Source organism: Lutra lutra, chromosome 8 (genome assembly GCF_902655055.1).
Source record: "Lutra lutra chromosome 8, mLutLut1.2, whole genome shotgun sequence".
NCBI classification, from domain to species: domain Eukaryota; kingdom Metazoa; phylum Chordata; class Mammalia; order Carnivora; family Mustelidae; genus Lutra; species Lutra lutra.
This window is the reverse complement of record NC_062285.1, coordinates 16545360-16566803: the sequence shown is the minus strand read 5'-3', so window position 1 is coordinate 16566803 and position 21444 is coordinate 16545360. Positions and strand designations below refer to the sequence as shown.

General features: G+C 38.2%; 1 long non-coding RNA gene across 3 annotated transcripts in view; it reads right to left on the bottom strand.

Annotated features, from left to right (window-relative positions):
• Window positions 1–21444, bottom strand: part of LOC125107592 (uncharacterized) — a 72396-nt gene that overhangs the window by 21827 nt on the left and 29125 nt on the right. Inside the window, exons 4-5 of one of the 3 annotated variants that reach the window (XR_007129603.1) lie at window positions 19984–20047; window positions 18272–18406 (exon numbers count right to left, since the gene is read on the bottom strand). The exons of 1 other annotated variant lie outside the window; for it this stretch is intronic. This is a non-coding gene — a long non-coding RNA (uncharacterized LOC125107592). Of the gene's footprint in view, window positions 1–18271; window positions 18407–19983; window positions 20048–21444 lie in introns of those variants that run through there. One more of the 3 variants, XR_007129605.1, reaches the window with a different exon arrangement.

Here is a 21444-nt window from a genome sequence, read left to right as displayed (position 1 = left end):
CTTAAGATCTTAAATTATACAATGGTTTCTTAGATATAATACCCGACAAAAGGAAGACCAAAGAAATTAGATTACATTAAAATGAAAAACTTGTGTATGTCAAAGGACACTGTCAAGTAAGTGAAAAGATAACCCACTGAATAGAGAAAGATATTTGTAACTTATATATCTGTCAATATAGATATATTATCTGTATATAGATATACACATACATATTATATATATAATATCTGTCAATATATAGATATCTTCAGTAACTCAACAGTGAAAAGAAAAACAACCCAAGTTAAAAATGGGTAATGAATTTGAATAGACATTTCTGTCAGTAAAGTATACAAATGGTCACTAGACATGTGAGAAGAGGTTCAAATCATTAGTCATTGAGGAAAGAAAAGTGAAAATCACAATACCAGTTCAAACTCTCTAGGATGGCAGCACTTTTAAAAAAAAAGACAGGCAATAACAAGTGCCAGTGAGCATGTGGGAGAAATTGCTCACGGTGGTTTTTTTTTTTTTTTAAACATTTCATTTATTTATTTGAGAGAGAGAGCACACGCACACGAGAGCAGGGAGGAGGGGCAGAAGAAGAGAGAGAAGCAGACTCCCCACTGAGCAGGGAGCCTGAGGGGGAGTTTAAGCATCCCAGGACCCTGAGCCAAAGGCTCAGACTGAGCCACCCAGGTGTCCCTGCTTGTGATACTTTAAAATAGTGCAAACTTTGGAAGTTTGGCAGTTCCCCAATACGGTAAACATAGAGTTACCATATGACCCAGCAATTTTTCTCCTAGGTATATATCCAAGAGAACTGAGAACATATATTCATTTAAAAACGTGTATACAGGAGTGCCTAGGTGGCTCAGTTGGTTGGGAGTCTGTCTTCGGCTCAAGTCATGATCCCAGGGTCCTGGGATCCGTCCCATGTTGGGCTCCCTGCTCAGCATGGAGCCTGCTTCTCCTTCTCCCTCTGGTCCTCCCCCCTATTCACTCTCTCTCCTGCTCTCTCTCCAACAAATAAATAAAATCTTAAAAAAATAAAAATAAATAAAAATGGGTAAACAAATGTCCATGGCAGTATTATCAATAACAGCCAAAAAGAGTTAACAGTCTACATGTCCATCAAGTAATGACAGAAATAAAAAAGTGACATGGTCTTTCTGTTCAACCAGCTGGTAGAGTGGCCGCAGAGATGCAGATCTCTGTGAAGACCCTAACAGGCAAGACCATCACCCTCGAGGTTGAGGCCGGTGACACCACTGAGATGTCAAAAACAAAATCCAAGGCAAGGAGGGCATCTCAGCAATGTCTGAGTTTCACAGGGAAACAGCTGGAGGATGGCCGGGAACTCAGACTATAATATCCAGAAAGAGCCCTTGGCACTTCACCTCTGGGGTAGCATCATCCAGCCTTCCTCCACCAGCTCACCCGGAAATACACCTGCAACAAGACGATCTGCCCCGAGGGTATGTTCACCCATCCTCCCACGCTGTCACAAGAAGGACGAGGCCATACTGGCAACCTGTGCCCCAAGAAGGTCACATAAGGCCCCTCCACCTACTTTTTCTTTGTCCACAGGAGGCCCAAGGCCCACAGGGGCTTCAATAAAGTTTCCCTTTCATTTAAAAAAAAAATTGTGGCATAACCATATAAGGGAATATTGTTCAACAATAAAAAGGAATAAGATATGGATACATGGTACAACGTGGTTGAATTTTGAAGACATTAGGTTCAGTAAGAAAAAAAGCAACGAAAAATCCCCCCCAAAACAACAACACCCCCCCCCCGAACTAGTCACAAAGTGTCACATCACATGATTTTTTAAAAAAATACGAAATGTCTAGAATAGGGATATAGACTGGAAGTAAGTCACTGTTTGCCAGGGGCTGTGGTGGGGGGGTGGGGGGCAGATGCTGAGTGACTACTAATGGGAATATGGTTTCTTTTGGGGGTGATAAAAATGTTCTGAAATTAGATGATGCTGATAATTGTACAGCTCTGTAATATACTAATACCTGATGGATTTGTACTTGAATACCAAGAAATTTATGGTATGTGAATTAAATCTCAATAACACTGTTACTAAAAAAACGGGCAAAAGACTTTCACAGGCACTTTTGAAAAGAGCATATCTGATGGTAAGCATGTAAGAAGATGCTTAACATCATTAGTCATGGAGAAAATTAAAATTAAAACCACAACAAGATACCACTACACACCCACTAGGATGGCTAAAATTAAAAAGATTGACAACACCCAGTTTGGCAACAACATGAACCAACTGGAACTCTCATACATGGCTGGTGGGAGTGTAACTTCAGAAGATAGAATTCTATACTCAAACTAAATGGATACCTACTTTCAGATTCCCAGTAATTCTACTCCAAAGTCTATGTCCAACAGATAGGAGTAGAAATCTCCACAAAAAGACATGTACAAAATATTCAGAGTCGGTTTTGAGGGGGCACACTTTTACCATCCTCCCCCTGTCTCTCTCACTCCCTATGCTTTGTCATTCACTTTCCTACTCTTTTCCATGAGTTTGACATTTTTTTTTAGATTTATCCTTTAGACATAAATGATGCCATATCTGGTTTATCTCATTGAGTATAACTGCCCTCCAGTTTTTTTCAGGTTATCACAAACACAGGACTTCTTTCTTTTTAAAAGCTGAGTAATATTTCATATATATTTCAATATCACCTTTTTTTTTTTAATATCACCTTTTCTTTATCCACTCATAGGTCAAGGACACTGAGGTTGTTTCCATGCTTTCTTTGTCTATGTGAATAATGCTGCGACGTAGGGAGTGTGCAGATATCTCTTCAAGGTCATCATTTGGTTTCCTTTAGATCTATCCCCAGAAGTGGATGTGCTGGATCAAATGGTAGTTCCATTTTCAGTTTCTGCAGGAACGTCCACACTGTTCACCATAGTGGCTGTACCAGTCTACATTCCCATCAACAACATATGACCTTTCCCTCTTCTCCACATCCTCACCAGCACTTGCTATCCCTTGTCATTTTGATAATGAACATTCTAACTGGTGTGAGGTGTGAGGTGATGCTCTCTCATTATGTTGAGCTCCTCTTGTATCTGTTGACATTTTGTCTGTCTTTGACCAAAGTGTCTATTTGGGTGCTTTGCCATTTCCTCATTGGGTTATTTGTTTTTGCTTTCTTTAAATTGGTTTGTTTTTAATTAATCTTTTATCAGGTATGTGGTTTGCAAATATTTTCTCTCATTCCAGAGGTTGCAGAACCTTTTTAGTTTGATGTAGTGCCACTTGTATATTTTACTTCTGTTACCTTTGTTTTTGGTGTCAAATCCCAAAAAAGTACCGCCAAGACCAATGTCAAATAGCTTACCACTTACGTTTTCTTTTATAAGTTTTACAGTTGCATGTCTTACATTCAAGTCTTTAATCCATTTTGAGTTGATTTTTTTTGTATGAGGTAAGAGAGGGGTCCAGTTTCATTCTTTTGCATGTCCAGTTTCCCCAACACCATTTTTTTTTTAAGATTTTATTTATTTATTTGACAGAGAGATCACAAGGAGGCAGAGAGGCAGGCAGAGAGAGAGGAGGAAGCAGGCTTCCTGCTGAGCAGAGAGCCCGATTCGGGGCTCGATCCCAGGACTCTGAGATCATGACCTGACCCGAAGGCAGCGGCTTAACCCACTGAGCCACCCAGGCGCCCCCCCAACACCATTTATTGAGGAGACTGTCCAGCATAGTTCAACATTCTTTTCTGATTTTTTTCCCCAAAAGAGAGAAATAAGAATTTATTTTTGTAAGCTCTCCTAATTTTTAGATGTTGAAACTATTTCATATTTGGTTTTAAAATCACTCTGCATGCCTAACAAAACACACTGGGCATGTTCCATTCAGATCCATGGACAGCCATTGTGCAGCATGTGAACGACACTATTCTTGTCCCCTTTTCCAGGGTTAAGTAATTATAATAGATTTCTGGATCTAAATGCTTATTTAAAATGCCTTTGTAAGTAGCTACTTTACGGTAATATATAATTAGTAAAATTCAATAGTGAGAGTTTTAGTTCAGTAAGGGTGACATCAAATTAACAGATAATCCACTTGTCTGGGAGTTAATCTATTGTGGAGCAAAGTAATATTCTTTCTTTTGTGAAAGATTGTAGTAAAATATGATATATTCTTAGAAGCATTACCGGCAAGTGAAATAGGGAATAAGACGGAATAATAAGATAGGAATGCATCTAAAATAATGGCACATAGAGAATCAGAAAAAAGATGGCTCTAATGACAGAATGTCAGACTTGTAAAAGCATATGAATATAGAATCTTCCGAACACAATCAAATACTAGTTCTTTCTTCTTTTTACTGATCTCATCTACAAATACCGTAGCTTCCTCTGAAGTAGGTTATAGTTTCCATGAGTATGTAAACACAACAGACCTTGGCAGTTACAATACATCCAACTGATAGAATTTACTACCTGATAAGGAGAAAAAAAGTTCTTCAGGTTCCCATTTCAGGGAAGTGATTGAGTTTGGGGTAAACAGAAGCCTCTGGGAGGAGGCTGGGAGGGACTTGGACTGAGTTCGAGATTGAGCAAAACTTGTAGGTGCCCAGGGAGACGCTGTCTGACAGATGAGGCAAACTAGAAAAATAGTGTGGCTGCAAGGCTGATGAAACTTATTTCTAATTAGAAGGAAGTGAGCCAAACCTTTTTGTGTTTGAGCAGCAGAGAGAACACACTTGAGAAGAGGAAAATGTTGGCTTTCATCACTCAAACATTAACGGGTAAATGTGAGGGCTCTAACTGACCGTGGTCTGTACGATTACTTAGAGAAACAAAATCATTGATTTAAGTGACTGAACTCATTTCCTGGGCCTGCCTTAACAAAGGGCCATGGACTGTGTGACTTAACACAACAGAAAATTTATCATCCCGCAGTTCTGGAGGCTAGAAGTGTGAACCTCAAGTGTCACCTGGGCTGTGGTGTCTCAGAAGGCTTTGGGAAAGAGGTCTTCCTTACCTCTTCCTAGCTTCTGGTGCTTCCTGGCCCCAATTTCTGGCTGTCTTTACATGCACTTCTTCCCTGGGACTGTGTCTTCAAATCTCTGTCTGCTTTAGGGACTCCATTCATTGCGTGTAGGGCTCGCCATGTTTCAATATGACCTCACCTTACTTGATTACATCTGCAGAGACCCTATTTCCAAATAAGGTCACACTCCCAGGTGCCCAGGCTTGGGACTTCACCATGTCCTTTGTTGGGGACACAATTCAACTCACAACAATGACCACAGCTGGGGTAATTGTGTAGAAGGCACACGAAAGTGAAATAGCAAATCGCCTTCAAAGAGTTTCCATTAAATGAAAGATGCAACATAGGCGCACAGTTTAAGTCCAATCGTATGCATAAAATAAGGAGAATCATTTCAGAGCTTGAAGAGATATCCAAAATCATCCATCCAAAGCTCTCATTTTCCATAGGAAGCGACGTGCAGTAGGGGACTGGAGCTACCTGTGTTTTGTTACCATACAGGACATTTTAATTTATAAATAGGCTAAGTTTTTTTTAATCTTGATTTCCTTTGCTATATCCAGCAAGATATTTCTCAGCACCGAATTATAATATTATGAATTGACATTACTTTTTGATTTTATTTTCTTTACACTTAAACTTTTGGATATTTCATAACGTAGAATGCCAATTAATGCTTTTCTCCAAATCACCATTGTTTATCTCATTTACTATGTCTATACTGACTATAAATACTACAATATTCTTCTCTTTCTTTCATCTTTTTGTTTTTCATGAATTTGTCTATTCCTGAATCATCATCTATTTGTTTTAATTTCTGTGGTTTTACAGTATATGGTAAAGTAAGCCTTTCCAGTCTTTTTCAAATATATCTTTGTGCATCTCAAGCTGTTCTTCAAGTAGAATCTTAGCATCATTTTTTGAAGCTCTAAATAGATTTTGTTTGGAATTACGAATGAGATTGCATTGCATTTATAGAGTTCTGCAAAGGATAGCAAAGCTGGAGCAGGGTACAGAGGACGTTCATATGGGGGGGCAGTCGAGTGAGTTGTCAGGGTGCAAGTAGGGTAAAGAGGGAAACCACTCAGAACCATCTTTTGGAATCAGGTGTCAAAGCCTAAGGAGGGCCTGGGGGATAACCACAAAGGTGGGGACAGCCTAGCAGGGGTCTCAAAAGCTCTTGGTTCATATCTATGGCATTCCTGCTAAGGATGTATAACTAGAATTCCATCAGGAGGAAACCTCAAGACAAGGCCAAACTGAGGTACATTCTGCAAAACAACTGGCCTATTGTCTTCTAAAGTATCAAGGTCATGAAAGTTAAAGGAATGCTAAGGCGCTGTTAAGACTTGAAGGATATTAAGGGAGAGAACTAATTGACATGCATGATTCTGAACTGGATATTTTTGCTGCAAAAGATCATTGAGACAATTGATGAAATTTGATTATGGGGTCTAACAATTAGATGGCAGTAATATAACAGTAATAATTTCCTTATTTGAATTGTTGTATTTCCATTCCATAGAATGTCCCCGTTTGTAGGAAACACACACTGGAGTCTTAGATAATAGGGAAACAGGGGAAGCAGTTTACTTCAAATAATTTGGAAAAAAGGAGGTTTTCCTCAAAAATAATTTTTCAAACAGGAAGCAATTATGTGCTCACAATAAATTTATAGAGTAAGTTCAAAGAGAATTCAGTGTTTTCAAGATTGAATCTTCTCATTTAGGAACAACTAACTTGTCTTCATTAATTCAAGATTTTTTGTTTTTTTTTTGGTTCTATATTGTCCAGGAAATTATTATTTCTTCTGTATAGATCTTGATTATTTAATTCTCAGGCATTTTATAATGCATTTTGCTATTGTGAATTTGTGAATGGGATCTTTTTTCCATCCCCCCCCCCTTTTTTTATGCTGACACATAAGAAATCTATTGAGATTTATATGTTTATTTTTATCTTTGGCACTCAGCTGACTTCTGACTTTTTATTCTCCTTTCAGTTGTTTCCCTTGTATTTCCTTAGTAATAAGTCATATTTACAAATAATTTTGGTTTTGTCCCTTTATTTAATGAATTTTTACCTTATTTATTTTCTTCTCTTCTTACCAGTAATTCCAGGGTAAGGTAGCATAGAGTCTTAAAAGCTGATATGCTGGGCGCCTGGGTGGCTCAGTGGGTTAAGCCGCTGCCTTCGGCTCAGGTCATGATCTCAGGGTCCTGGGATCGAGTCCCGCATCGGGCTCTCTGCTCAGCAGGGAGCCTGCTTCCCTCTCTCTCTCTCTCTCTGCCTGCCTCTCTGTCTACTTGTGATCTCTCTCTGTCAAATAAATAAATAAAATCTTAAAAAAAAAAAAAAAGCTGATATGCTTCTCTTAATCATGGCTTCAGTGGGGGTGCCACTAATATTTTACTCTGAACTATGATTTCACTACTTGTTTTTAGTAGATACTCTTTATTACACTAAGGGAATATTCTCTTATTCCTTAATTTGTGAAGTTTTTTTCCCCCAAAGGATTGGATATCGAATTTTATCAAGTATTTTTGTGGCAATATTCACATGATTTTTCTCACTTTAACCATTTGAGTTTTCCTACATTTCCTACAGTTGACTGATTAATAAATTCTCAGAAAAAAATTCAACTTTGGAATTAATATAATGTTGGATTTACTGTGATTTAATGTACCGTTGGATTTAATGTTCCATATAAGATTTTACAACTATAAAGTAGCTTTAAATTTTTCTTTTATAACTATTTATTGACAGTGTATCCAATATTATTTTTCAATATATTGATATTAGAACTGCTTAACCCTTGCTAGCTTCCCTTATTAATTTTACTATTTCTCTGAAGAATCTTTTGGCTTTTCTATAGACTGATGAATCATAGACCTGTATCCCTGAAACAAGTAATACATTATATGTTAATTAAAAAATAAATAAAATTTTTAAAATTAAAAAAATTTACAACTATATTAAAAAATATTAGTGCTCGTTTGTTCGTGTCTATTATGTTCTTGTACATCTTTAGAGCAATGGAAACCTCATAAAATTAATTGGGAAACATTCCAATGTTTCTGTCTTTTGTAATTGCACAGATAACATAGAACATGATCAAATCTTCAAGGAATAGAAAGACCTTGTCTATAAAGCATGTAGGTCTATTGTTTTTTCTTTTCTTTTTGTTATTATTATTATTATTATTATTTTCTAAACTTTTTGGTTTCTTTCTTAGTTATTATGCTCCATAAATTTGCTATGCTTTTGAGTCAATTTTGGTATTTTACTTTTTCCTATAAAGTCATTTCTTTATCATGTGTATCCTCTTCTCTGGTGATTTGAAGGTTACACGTCCAATTTTTTTCTATTACTGGTTATCTTTATGTTAAAAATATATTTGAATATAAATTTCTCTGTCATTCTCAAGAACAAAATAATATCTATGTACTTTGCCTGCTCTGTCTTTCTCTTCTTTTCCTAAAAGCTGGTAACTTAGCATGTTTCATGTTGCATGTTTTCCAGTCCTTACTTAGATTCTGTTTAAGTAGCTCTAGGTTATTTTAAAATATTACATATTTTTCCATGAACAATGTTTATAATCGCTTTACCCTTCACAACATAATTATTATTCTTTAAAAATTTTATTTCTTGGGGCACTGGATGGCTCAGTCAGTTAAGCATCTGTCTTTGGCTCAGGTCATGATCCCAGGCTTCTGGGATCAAGCCCCAAGGCAGGCTCCCTAGTCAGCAGGAAGTCTATTTCTCCCTCTGCCTCTCCCCACTGCTTGTGCTCACTTGTTCTTTCTCTCTCTCTCTCAAAAAATAAATAAATAAAATCCTCTAAAAAATTAAAAAATTCTTTTCAATCATCAAGTAATAAAGGAATATATTCTAATTGTAAAAACTCAATCTTTACACATAAAACTAAAGTCTTCCTTTATTACCAGTGGCAACGTCACTTCCTTCCAAAGAAGTCATTGCTGTTATGAATTTGATTTGTCCTTTCAAGTATATGGTGATGCATGCCATATATACCCAAACCATGTACTGCATGTACAATATTTAGAATAAATAGTTTAATAGGGCACAAATTATTATGTAACTTCCTTTTTTAAAAAACTGACCAGCATATCATAGAGCCTTTTTCACGTTAATATGTATAGATTTACTTTATTCTTTTTAACTGCAGCATCCCATAATATAAACGCACCATAATCTCTCCACCCATTCCCCTAGGATTAGACATGTAGGTAATTATTTTGAAGCTACTGCAATGTTGAAGTCAGCATCAATTTACATGCCTCTTTTTGAACATGTGCAAGTATATCTCTAGAGTTACATGTCAATTGCACTTTAACTCAGGCCATAGAAAATACTTAGGTTTTCCAAATGTAAAAGGATTTAATGTAGAAACAAGTTGTTGATAAAATAACTGTAAGTTCTGGAGGTGTGTAAGTGAGGATATTCCATTGGAACTCTGGCTTCCGTTTTGGCCACTGCTGATGTGATCCCAGCGTCAGGTGATGGCAGCTGTCACTGCTCTCATCACCACTGTCCACAGTGACTAAGACAAGCATGATGACGTTTGGGACTCCCTCACCCTTGACAGCCTGTGTGTCTGTCCACACTGTTGCAGAAAAATGGTGTAACTCCTTCTTCTACCTTTAAAAAACTCATGAAAAGCCATCTGATTGGCAGAACCAAATTTATACCCAGAATCCTCACAGTAAGATAATCTGAGGAATGTAGTTGTTAGCTTTCTAATATTTCCAAATAAGAAAAAAGGATGAACTAGTTGAGAGAGTCAAACCAATCTATCACAGTGTAAATCTTTACATACTCAATATCCATAACCAAGTTTTCATGCATTTGGAGCCTTCCAGACAGTCACAATAGCAAAAACTTACTCCCAACTAACATGCAACTACACCCCATGCCAATAAAACACACTCTCTACCCAAAGAAAAAGCACAAATCTCATGAAATCCTCTATCCACCCCTGAAGACATTCAGTCCTTTTCTAGTTCAGTTATGTACCCATCTTGGTACTCAATAACCTCAAAACTAAATTACAGTTAACCATCACCTCATAGATATAGGCATGAAAGGGAGAAAAGAAAATAGAAAATTGGTTAATACATACAAATATAGACATAATAAAGCAAGCAGGAGAAACATGTACAGTTCTACAACAGACCAGAAAAACATCACTGGAATTTGTAACTTTCTTTGTCTACTACCAATCTTATGGGTCAATTTGCCCTTAGTCATCAATTCAGTGTTCTATATCTTCGTGGGGGTGACCCGAGCCTGCCTTCCATAATTGCCTGAGTTCTGTTGTGTTGTGTTGCTGTGGTCCTCCATTAATCTTTGGTATTGGATGTAGAAGTATTAGGAGACACCCCAGGGGATGCTCTGGGTTATAAATACTCCTCCCTGCCCTTGATATGTACCAGTAACTCTTTTTCTGCTTCATAATCAAGGTCAATCACTCAAGCTAGGGCAGCAAATCCCTTCTTTGTCTTTGTTCTTTGTTCTTCAGTAGCAAGAGAATCCAAAGGTGGCTGGCTGGCTAACTCATCTTTTAGTTCGGTGAAACAACTGTTGTGTCATAGGTGGAAGTAGCCATCCGTTGGGAAATAAGAAACTTAAGCCAGCAGAGTTCAAAATCATGGCAAAGGGAAGTAAACATTTTGCAAGTGAGTCTTATAATAGCGAGAGGAAGCACTCACACTTTGCTCTCTTGATTCCCAGACCCTCATATTTTAAAGACAGGCAATCAGCACCATATTATGAGACTGTCCTCAATATCAGGGAGTTCCCTTTCAGCGGGTGCATACATGAGTTTTCAGTGGACCATCTCGCCATTGTATAAGGTGTTGAGATCAGAGTTAAGATCCATAAATCTTGCAAAAATAAGTCCGTTGTCCGATATAAAATTATATAAAATGAGTTCCTTGGTCAGAGGAGTATCATATGAAATACTATGACAACAAAAATGACATCTGGTAAGATCATGGGTGATGATTTGCAGCAAAAGCACTTGGACAGAGAAGGCAAACCCAAATCCAGAATTAGATCATTTCCTGAGTTCTCTATGAAAGACTAGACCCAAGCAGATCATGAGGAAAATTTCAGGAGCTTCCCTTGCTGACTCTGAACTGAGAGTCAGTCAGCTGGCACACGGAGGCATGGCCAGACCAGAGGTCAGAATATTTAAATACCTCTGTATAGTTAGTAAATACTACTTCCAGAGCCTCCTTCTCTGAACTCCCTGGCTGCCCAGCAACTCCTTTCAGCTCTAGGCAGTAGGAGGAGGAAAGGTATAAATGATCTGCTTTTGATTTTGTTATTGTTGTCTTAGGGACATAAAGAGATGCAGGTAAGGACCTTCACATTTGTTCACATACTGTCCCTGACATTCCAAATTCAACTGAGGTAGAAACCTTCTCCTTAATGAGTAAGAACCACTACAGCTTTTCTGGCTCCACATCTGTATCTTTTGAAGACGTGATACGCCCTCACTATATTTCGTTTGATAAATTAAAATGTCTTAAACTTTGATTTGAAAATTTTCCCCTGTGAGTTCCAACCCAAGACTCAAGTTCAGAACTCAGCTTTACCCCATCTTGGTTTTGTCCTATCCCATATTAATGAGCTTGTGGAGAGAGAAGGACAGCGTCCCTTAGCTGACCTGACAGACTCCAGGACAACAAACAGCGGTATGTTGGCTGTGGATTTGTCTCACCATGTCCTTCTCTGCTTTCGCCAGCCAGTCTCCCTGAGAAGCCCTCTGTCGAAGCTGGCATAGTGCTCTAGCTTACGTCAGAGCCCTACGTTTCTTCTTCTATATGGCTCCCTCACCCCAGTGGAAAAGTAGGAGGGGGAAGGAAAAAGATGCATAGGCTCGGGCTCCAATGTTTGCCTCAGAACGTCTCTAACGAAAGGGCACCAGGGTGGCTCAGTTGGTTAAGTGATCACTCTTGATCTCAGCTCAGGTGTTGATCTCATGCTGGTGAGTTCAAGCCCTGTGTTCCATGCTGGGGTAGAGACTGCTTTTTATTTTTATTTTTTTTAATTCTGTAATGAAGTTTCTTTAAAAACCTTTCATATTTAGAGGTGCCTGGCTGGCTCAGTCAGTTGAATGGCCAACAATTGGTTTCTGCCCAGGTCATGATGTCAGGGTTGTGAGATCGAGCCCCACACAGGGCTCCATGCTCAGTGTGGAGTCTGCTTGAGATACTCTCTGCCCTCCTGCTTGTGCCTTCTCTTTCTAAAATAAATAAATAAATCTTTTTAAAAAAACCCTTTAATATTTATTCCCAATATAAAAATAATACCTGGTCATTTAAAAATGTTATCATACAAAAATATATGGGAAGTGAGGTTTATTCTCACACCCCCCTTCCAGTGATGACCACTGGTATCAACTTTATATTTTATGCAAACACACATGCATGTATGTACACTATACTATAATAATTTATTAGTATTTTTACTAAAAGGAATATTAGTATGCATTTTTAAAAATTTAATACTATATTTATTTATTCATTTACCCTTAACAGATCATCTTGCTCATCTTACTCCTTTCAACAGTGAGTGGTGAAGGATTTCATAGCTGGTCTGCATCATGATTTATTTAATCAGTGCAGTTTGAGTAGAAATTTGATAGTTTACGCATTGTGCTTTTTTGTATCTATGTGCCTATGGTGATGATTTTTAAAAGTAGAAATTTCACCTTTTCCTCCTTGGACCTTGGACTCTTTACAAAAGTTTGCAAAATATTAGGCCATCTAAACCTCTGGATTCACCAATGCATTTGGAAAGCTGCATTTGCTGTTGAGGGCTAGTTCAGAATCATTTCCAAACCAAAAAGTCTTCTCTGGTTTTGTTTGGAGAGGAGTGAACTGGAGCATGTAGTGTTGGTAAATATAGTTGTGTACAATTGTTCCTTAAATGTGTGACATAAAAAGCTTTATAAAAATTTATATATCGGCAAGGCACATTAAAAATAGCCTTTATTTTTGTCTTTAAAGATAATAAAAGTAATCTGTGCAATATTTTAACTGAACACCCCCCCACACACACACTGACACATACCCACACACACACACCCCCAGAAGTTGCAACTGCCTGGATTAGAGAGGTTTTTATACTCTATTTGTAATAACTTTAACTTTTTTAGTCACTGAACCATTCTATCATCAATTTTCATTTCTTTTTATTTTACTTTGAGGTGGACTGGTTCCAAGCTGGCTAAGTCACACATTTAAAATAATTAAAAGTTTCATATTGCTGAAGAAAAATATACTCTTTCCTCCACCTTGGTGTGTGTCCTTTTCTACATTCATTTATCACCATAATGCTGAAAAATAGTAAACCAAAGCAGCATTTCGTGTCTAACCTTCTCACCTCAAACATCCAAGATGAAACCTGTAAGTCTCTACAACCTCCAAGGTGCAGGGCCTATAGTCTGAGCAAAGACGCTGAAACAACTAAGTGTTTTTGACACTATATTTACAAATAATACTTATATTTGTAATATTTTAAAATAAGAGTACTTCCTGCTAGAGATGTGGCTCTCCACGAAGAGTAAACCAAGGTGAATGAGACAAGTGCTATGTACTGCTAAAGGCAAATGCATCTTATTTAGAGACAGATGGCAATGCCCACTTACATTAATGAGGTCACACTAGCCTGGGAATTCTCTTCTCTTGCAATCTCCTTTTCCTACACTCCTCCCCTCCCCACCTCCATAAACTGCTCTTGTAGATGCCTTGCACTTATATTTATTTCTCTAATTTTAGGTGATGGAGACTCCAGAATTTCTAGCACAAGGACTTAAGGGGGTGGCCATTGTGTAGGGAGAACTGGAAGCTGGATTTACAGTGCTCTTTACAAAAATTTGATAAATTATTAATTATAGTAAAGAATGCCCTTTTCCCACCTACAATCCAACAATACCAGTGCCTTCATTTTCTTTTTCAAAGATTTTATTTATTTATTTGAGAGAGAGAGAGCATGAGTGGAGGGGAGGGGCAGAGGGAGGGGAAGACGCAGACTCCCTGCTGAGCAGGGAGCCTGATGTGGGGCTCCATCCCAGGACCCCTAGATCATGACCGGAGCCAAAGGCAGATGCTTAACCAACTGAGCCACCCAGGTGCCCCAATATCATTGCTTTTAGAGTAGAAAAGGAACATAGAGAGAATCTATTCTGATTCTCTTACTTCATCCATTAGCTGTGCCAGCTAATAGCACAGCCAGTCCCCCGCCTCTTACTCCGGTTTGGTACTTAATGAAACATACTCAAAGTGATAAGTAATTACTACCAACTTGGTATCCGGTTTTTGGAATTGGCTTCATATTTATGTTTAAATGTTGCTGTTCCTGGTTTTGATTTACTGGTGAATTTAGGAATCCACGTTAAATGAAGAATGAAGTCATACAGCCAAGATCTGTCTTCGGGAGAATACACAGAAGTTGAAAAAACTCACTTGTTTCCTCTTTCTCATTGCAACTTCTCTTGAAATTTTCCTAAAATAGTGTTGTGGTTGAATGTCCAAGTGTTCTTTCTGCTTCATGACAATTTAATGCTTTGGATGCACTAAAAACAAAGTTTCAGCAAAGATAATTAGGGAGTTTATTGTAGGGTCTTTTTTAAAAGCATTGAAAAAGATTTTCTAGGGAGAAGCTGTAATAAGCTTGAAGGTAAGATGATTGCTTTATCTACAATGACAGTTTAATTTGTGATTATGTGGAGATTTGGAAAGACTGACACAATGGGATCTAAATGCCTTCCTTGCCATATAAGTTTCCATCTCCCCATGAGTACATCTTCCTAGTCTTTACTTTCACCCAAACAGAAAAACATGCCTTAAGGGTACACTAACCACCCCCCCCCCCCAAAGACTGATGTTAAGAACTTCCATACTTGTTGGCAAGAACACCAAAATTGCTTCTGGAAGTGAATACCCACAGAACCATATGTGTTGGATGCCAGAGTGAGTGCTGTGAAACAGTTGTTGCATTTTTTTGTGTGCAAAGGTCCAGAGATATGAGAAATCTTGGTCCTTTCAAAAACGTGCAAAATTTTCAATAAAAGTGAGCAGTGTCATCCAAGAGAACTTTCTTCAGTGATGGAAATGTCTTATGTCTGGGCTGTCCAATACAGTAAGCACTTGCCCCATGTGGCTACTGGATGCTTGAGAAAAATGACTAGTAGAACTAAGTAACCAAATTTTAATTAATTTAATTTTAATTAATTTACATTTAAATAGCCTCATGTGGCTAGTGGATACCCTGTTGGTCAGTGTAATTCTAGAGCGTAAAGGAATGGATGAGAGAGAGATGGGCGTAGAATAAGCCATGATAGGAAGTATGGCCTTTGTCCTACAGGTAACAAAGAAGAAAGGAATGGCTGATGGCTCAGGGCCCTGAAGTTAGCATGAAAAAAATAAGCTCAAGGGCACAGGTAGAGATCTTGGCCATGGATTACAACATCTCACTGCCTGGGATGAGCGGAAATGGGGCAAGTGTGGGTGTGAGAGAAGCTACAACTTACAAAGGCAATGGGAAGGGCAGGAAAACTTGAGGCAAGTCCTATCAGGTTCATTTGTTCCCCAATAGCAAGAGACCAGTTTGTCTACTGAAATTGAGGGAATGGAAGATGAGCAGAGTGCGTAGCAGAGAGAGTAGCGTTGGTCTGAAACATCACTTGGGACTGACCAATGAAAACTGATGGGATTTTCTGGTGGTGGGACTGATGCACAGCTGAAGTTGAACACTGGCTTTAAATGGCTCCAATCTGCAGTTCCAGAAGGGTTTATTCATCGGGATATGAAATGGAAGAAAGTATATGTAGTAGGAATCCAGCACTGTAGCCCCAAGCAGTTGCTGCTGCAAAAGGCCTGGAGTGTGAGGAAATGAAGTAAGCTGGTGAGGGATAATAAATAATAATAATAATAATATTTATATTATGTGTGAGATCCCTCACACATAATTTGAGGGATATATATGAGGGATAATATTATAATTATATAATAATAATTATTATATTTATATTATATATGAGGGATATATATGAGGGATATATATGAGGGATAATATTATAATTATATTATATATGAGGGATAATAATAAATGAAGTAAGCTGGTGCTTCAGATAATAACTTGAAGTTCTGAAAGACCTAGAAGAGTAAGTTAGATCAGAGAGTAGAAGATCGGAGTTAAAGACTTCAGAGGCATGCTTATGTATGAGCACGAGAGCCATGGGTGGCCCTGGTGATTGATATAGGGCTGCAAAGGATTAATGAAAGTCACTGGAGTTGAGGTGTGGAGGGGCATCTATATTAACAAGAAACAATACGGCAAGACTTGGGCTAGGGAAAAGTGGTGTGAGCCAGATGTCACTGACCCATGAGAGAAGCTAAAAAAAATAAATGAGAGAAGTTATCAGGACCTCAGAAATAAACATGCAGAGGAGGGAGAAGAAGGCGGCATTGTAAGGGGACGGGAGCATTAAAGAAGGACATTTTTATGTGAAAGTGGAAAAATCATGCCAACTCTACCTCCTGACTCTGGAGCAAGACTGTTGGGAGATGCGAGGTCTCTAGCAGCTCGGGCTGATGGGGAAGCAGTGTCCCTCAGAATAGCAATAGACCTCAGTTAGGGAAGGAGATGGAGGCGGTGGTCCCCAAGTTAATGATGTCGGGGAGCTTATTTCCTGCATATGGAGATTCAAGAGGGCCTGTGGGTTATATACAATGAGGCGACCCATGAGAGAGAGGAGAAATGATAGTAGAGAGATGGTCTTCTGATAGTGTGACAAATTTGCTAGTATGATATGCAGTCATTTTTGCTGACTTCGGAAATGTTTTAGGAAAAACAAAAACAAAAACAGAATTTAGACCCTATTGTCAGTTAGATACTGTGGCAAACAGCCTCTACCACAGGTGTGGGATGAACAGGTCTAGATTTTGCTTTTTCTCTCATCCAGCAACAGGGCTATGCATTCAGAGAGGGAGGGTGGGACAGAAGAGGTTTGTTGATCTGCTTTTCTGACATTTTGAGAAACAGGATAAATTCTCATTAGTCTCGGATGATTCAGGTGTGACTGCTTACCTGAAGGGGAAGGATAAATTACATTACCGTCCAAGTGCTTTTACATTCCAGTGATTTTGTGAATCTAAGCTAAATTAGCTTAGATTTCTAAATATTGTAAACATAGCAGAATATCGCTACAACATTTTTTTGAGGGTTCATGGTGACCTTCTTTTATAGACTCAAAATCACAACACATGGTCCAGCAGTAGATGTTTTCTCATCTCTAAATTGAATAATATGAAACCACACTTGGTTAAACATTGAATTCTTTGTAGCAAAGAATAAAATAAATTTATACTGGAATTGTCCCAGAAAAGCCCAAGATATATGACTACTATGCTTATAATAAGAATATTATATATTATATTATATATTATATAAGAATATATATTCTTATATTCTTATATATTATATAAGAATATAATAAGAATATATAAGAATAATTTATCAGATGGATATTTCAGTAACTATACCTTTTTGGATATAGTTTAACAAACTCTGATCTAGAGAACAGAATGTCCCAGTGAGGTTCCAGCAAAGTGGTCCAAATTCAAGAAATGAAAGGTATCATTTGAATGGAATGATTTAGACTTTTCTTCTCTACTTTAAGGCCCTCTGCTCTTATCTTTCTCCTGTTTTTCCAAGTATTCATGCCTTATTCAGGTTCCTTGTTTAATTTGACTGCTCAGAAACACATTATCTCACTTAAAGTGCGGTAGCCAGCGAGAGAAAGTTGGCTCTGTTTGCAGCACCGTAACTCAAGGAAAATTCCTTCTTCTGCAAATGATAAAGAATTCTCAGCATGTTTAGCCACAGCTAATCCTATTCCTTTGGGTGTAGTGTGGGGCTGCACGTTGGAACGTTTTAAGAGCATTACCCAGCGAAGCAATAAACATGCTTTTAAGGGCTTATAGGTAATAACGCTGACTCAAAGCAGGAATAATATCATGTTAAGTTGCTACATTCTCCTTCATTCTTTCTAAAGATCCGTTTAGACTTTTCAAGGTCTTTTGGCCCCTCTGTGATAGTTTGCTTATGTAAGAGGTGTCTCAGATTTCAGTTTGTTCTATGATCTTAAAACAGAACAAACCAAACACAAACAAGAAAATCTCAATATTTATTTGAAATTTCATGAGGTGAGGACTTCTTAGCCCAGGGATCAAGGATAGCCTCTTCTTACTGGTGGTGTACTTGAAGTCACCTAGTTCATGGTTGGGACTTGCCCACTCTGCAGAAACCACTTTTTGGTGACAAGAACTTTGGTTAGGCTTATAGGAACTGGAGGAGAAGAAAAATAAAAGAGTGAGAAAGGAATAAGAGGAAAGATACCCCATTGGAGTTGAAGTGGGCAAAGGAAGGTAAGGTCAGAGCTAGACTAGGGGTTTCTGAGAATAAAGCTATGGGAACAAAATGGAATTTTCCATAACTTCTAGAATCTGAGGAAAAAAGATGTTTAAAATACATATTCTTGAAAATGTGGGAGCTTTTTCTGAAGTTCCCAGATATTAAGAATGAGCGTTAGGAGCTACAAGTCCATGAGGACCTTGTAAGAGTATCTTAACCTCATATAATGGCCCCAAGTTATTCTTATTACAGTAATACAGTAGACTAGATATGTCAAAATCTTGCAACAACAAATCAGTTAAAAATACCAGGAGATTTGTATATTTAAAAAAAAAATCATATCAAAGGAAAGTCAAGAAAAGCACTGTGGTCAGAGACAAAGGGAGAAAGTCAGTCCTAGGAGAGCAGGGTTTGCTGAAACTGCTACAATCCCCAGGAACATACAGACAGCCTCCTGCTAGCACTTTCCTGAAAGGAGTTTTAGGAACCGTTACTACCTAAGAAATAGAGGAAGAAAATAAGTCTAGAAGACTGAGACAGCAAGGACTATCTCAGCCTCAATTCGGAGTATGGATGAAAAAGAATCTCCCTCAAGATTTTGGGGTCCCCAGTCATAACAAGGGGTTTAAGTTTTGAATGAGTACTATTTGTGTGATGTATAAAATCCCAAGATAAAGGCGGCCCTGTTTAGACATTCCCTCAGAGGACCTCAGAAGTAAGATCAAATTCTTCCCCTGGAAATGCACACTCAACCTAAGACTTTCAGTCCCAAAAAGGGAGTTTCCACAACTCTGAGCCTGTAAACACACACACATGCATGAGGCAAAAACAAGCCAATATGAATGAGTTAGCAGAAACAACACGCACAAAACTGCATCCACAAAGAATTATCAGAGGCAATGAAATAGCTAGGATTATACTTTTAAAGAAACAGAAGAGTAACTTTTTTTTTAAAAAACATGTTATTTATTTATTTGACAGAGAGAGAGTGAGAGAGCACAAGCAGGGGGAGTGGCAAGCAGGCAGTCAGAGGGAGAGGGAGAAGCAGGCTCCCCATCGAGCAAGGAGCCTGATGTGGGGCTCGATCCCAGGACCCTGGGATCATGACCTGAGCTGAAGGCAGGCGCTGAACCGACTGAGCCACCCAGGTGCTCCCAGCCTTTTTTTTTTAGGTAGGCTTCACGCCCAGCATGGAGCTCAATGTGGTGCTTGAACTCACAACACTGAGGTCAAGACCTGAGCCAAAATCAAAGGTCAGATGCTTAACTGACTGAGATGCCCAGGCACCCCAAAAGAGTAACTTTTTTAAACGTATGAGGGAAGAGAGGTTATACAATGATCTCTTAGATTAGAAAAAGAACCAGACTACAATTCTAGAAATGAGAAAAGTAATATTTAAGTGAGGTACTTAATGGAATGGTTAAATCACCAAATAGACATAGCTGAAGAGAGAATTATGAGGAGTACGTATTATTAAAATAGCAGAAAATACAAAAGGGAGGTCAAAATACCTGAAAATTTTCCAGAATTGTTGCAAAAACACATCTCCAGTTCAGAAGACCAACACATCTCCCCCTGGATAAATAGAAAAAAATTCATATCTAAACTCATACTGCAGAACACAAAAAATAAAGAGAAGCAGTTAAGAGCTGCCAGAGGAAAAAAAGGAAATTTACCCAAAAAGGAATAATAAGCAGAAGGAAGTTTGAGTCCTCCACAGAAGCAATGGGAACTGCAGACAGCAGAATATTAAAATTTCAAAGTACTGACAGAAAGCAACTCTAAGATAAGAATTGTGTTCCTTGAAAAATTATCTTTCACAAGCAAGAGGGAAATATTTTCTCTATAATAAAACTGGGAAGATTTACCACCAACAAATTTTCACTTATGGAATTTGCCGAGGGTGTGTGTGTTTTTTTTTTTAAGATTTATTTATTTATTATTTGACAGAGAGAGATCACAAGTAGACAGAGAGAGAGAGAGAGCGGGGGAAGCAAGCTCCCTGCTGAGCAGAGAGCCCAATGCGGGACTCGATCCCAGGACCCTGAGCCGAAGGCAGCGGTTTAACCCACTGAGCCACCCAGGTGCCCCCCGAGGGTGTGTTTTAAATGGAAGGAAGAGATCTCCAAAAGAACATCTGAGCTATTGGAAAAATGTAACATGAATAAAATCACAAACATATCACTAAATCTACTCAGTATTAAGAGTATATAACAAGAATGCCTAATCTGTGGGGCTCATGATAAACAATATAGAGCTAAAAGACTGGACAAAAATGGAATGTAAGCTGGGGGATGGGTTAGCAGTGGTTGGAAATAAAATAAATCTCTGTGTATTATTTAGAAAGTGGGTAAGTATATCCTCTAAAAAGTTACAACAGCTCTAAATATATATACACCTAATATAACAGACTAAAAATATGCGAGGGAAAAATTAACAGAACTATAAAAATAGACGTTTACAACTGCACAATAAAAATTTCAACATACCTCCCATTATTTATAGATCATGAATTACAGAAAAAATATAAGCACTTGAACAACACAATTAGCAAGCTTGAGTCAATGGACAATATAAAATTAGTTAAAGAATAGTAATATTCTCTAACAACATGGACATTTACAAATTGATCACATACTAGGGCATAAAACAGTCTCAGTGAAATTTTATTTTATTTTTTTAAATTAAAGATTTATTTATTTATTTTTCTGAGAGAGAGCAAAGTGAGCGAGAGAGAACACGACTCGGGGGAGAAGCAGAGGGAAAGGGAAAAGCAGGCTCCTCACTGAGCAGGGAGCCCCATGTGGGACTCCATCCTAGGACCATGGGATCATGACCTGAGTGAAGGCAGATGCTCAACCAACTGAGCCACCCAGGAGCCCTATTTTATTTTATTTTTAAAGATTTATTTATTTATTTGAGAGAGAGGAGAGAAGGGACAAAGGAAAAGGGAGAGAGACACTCTCCAGTAT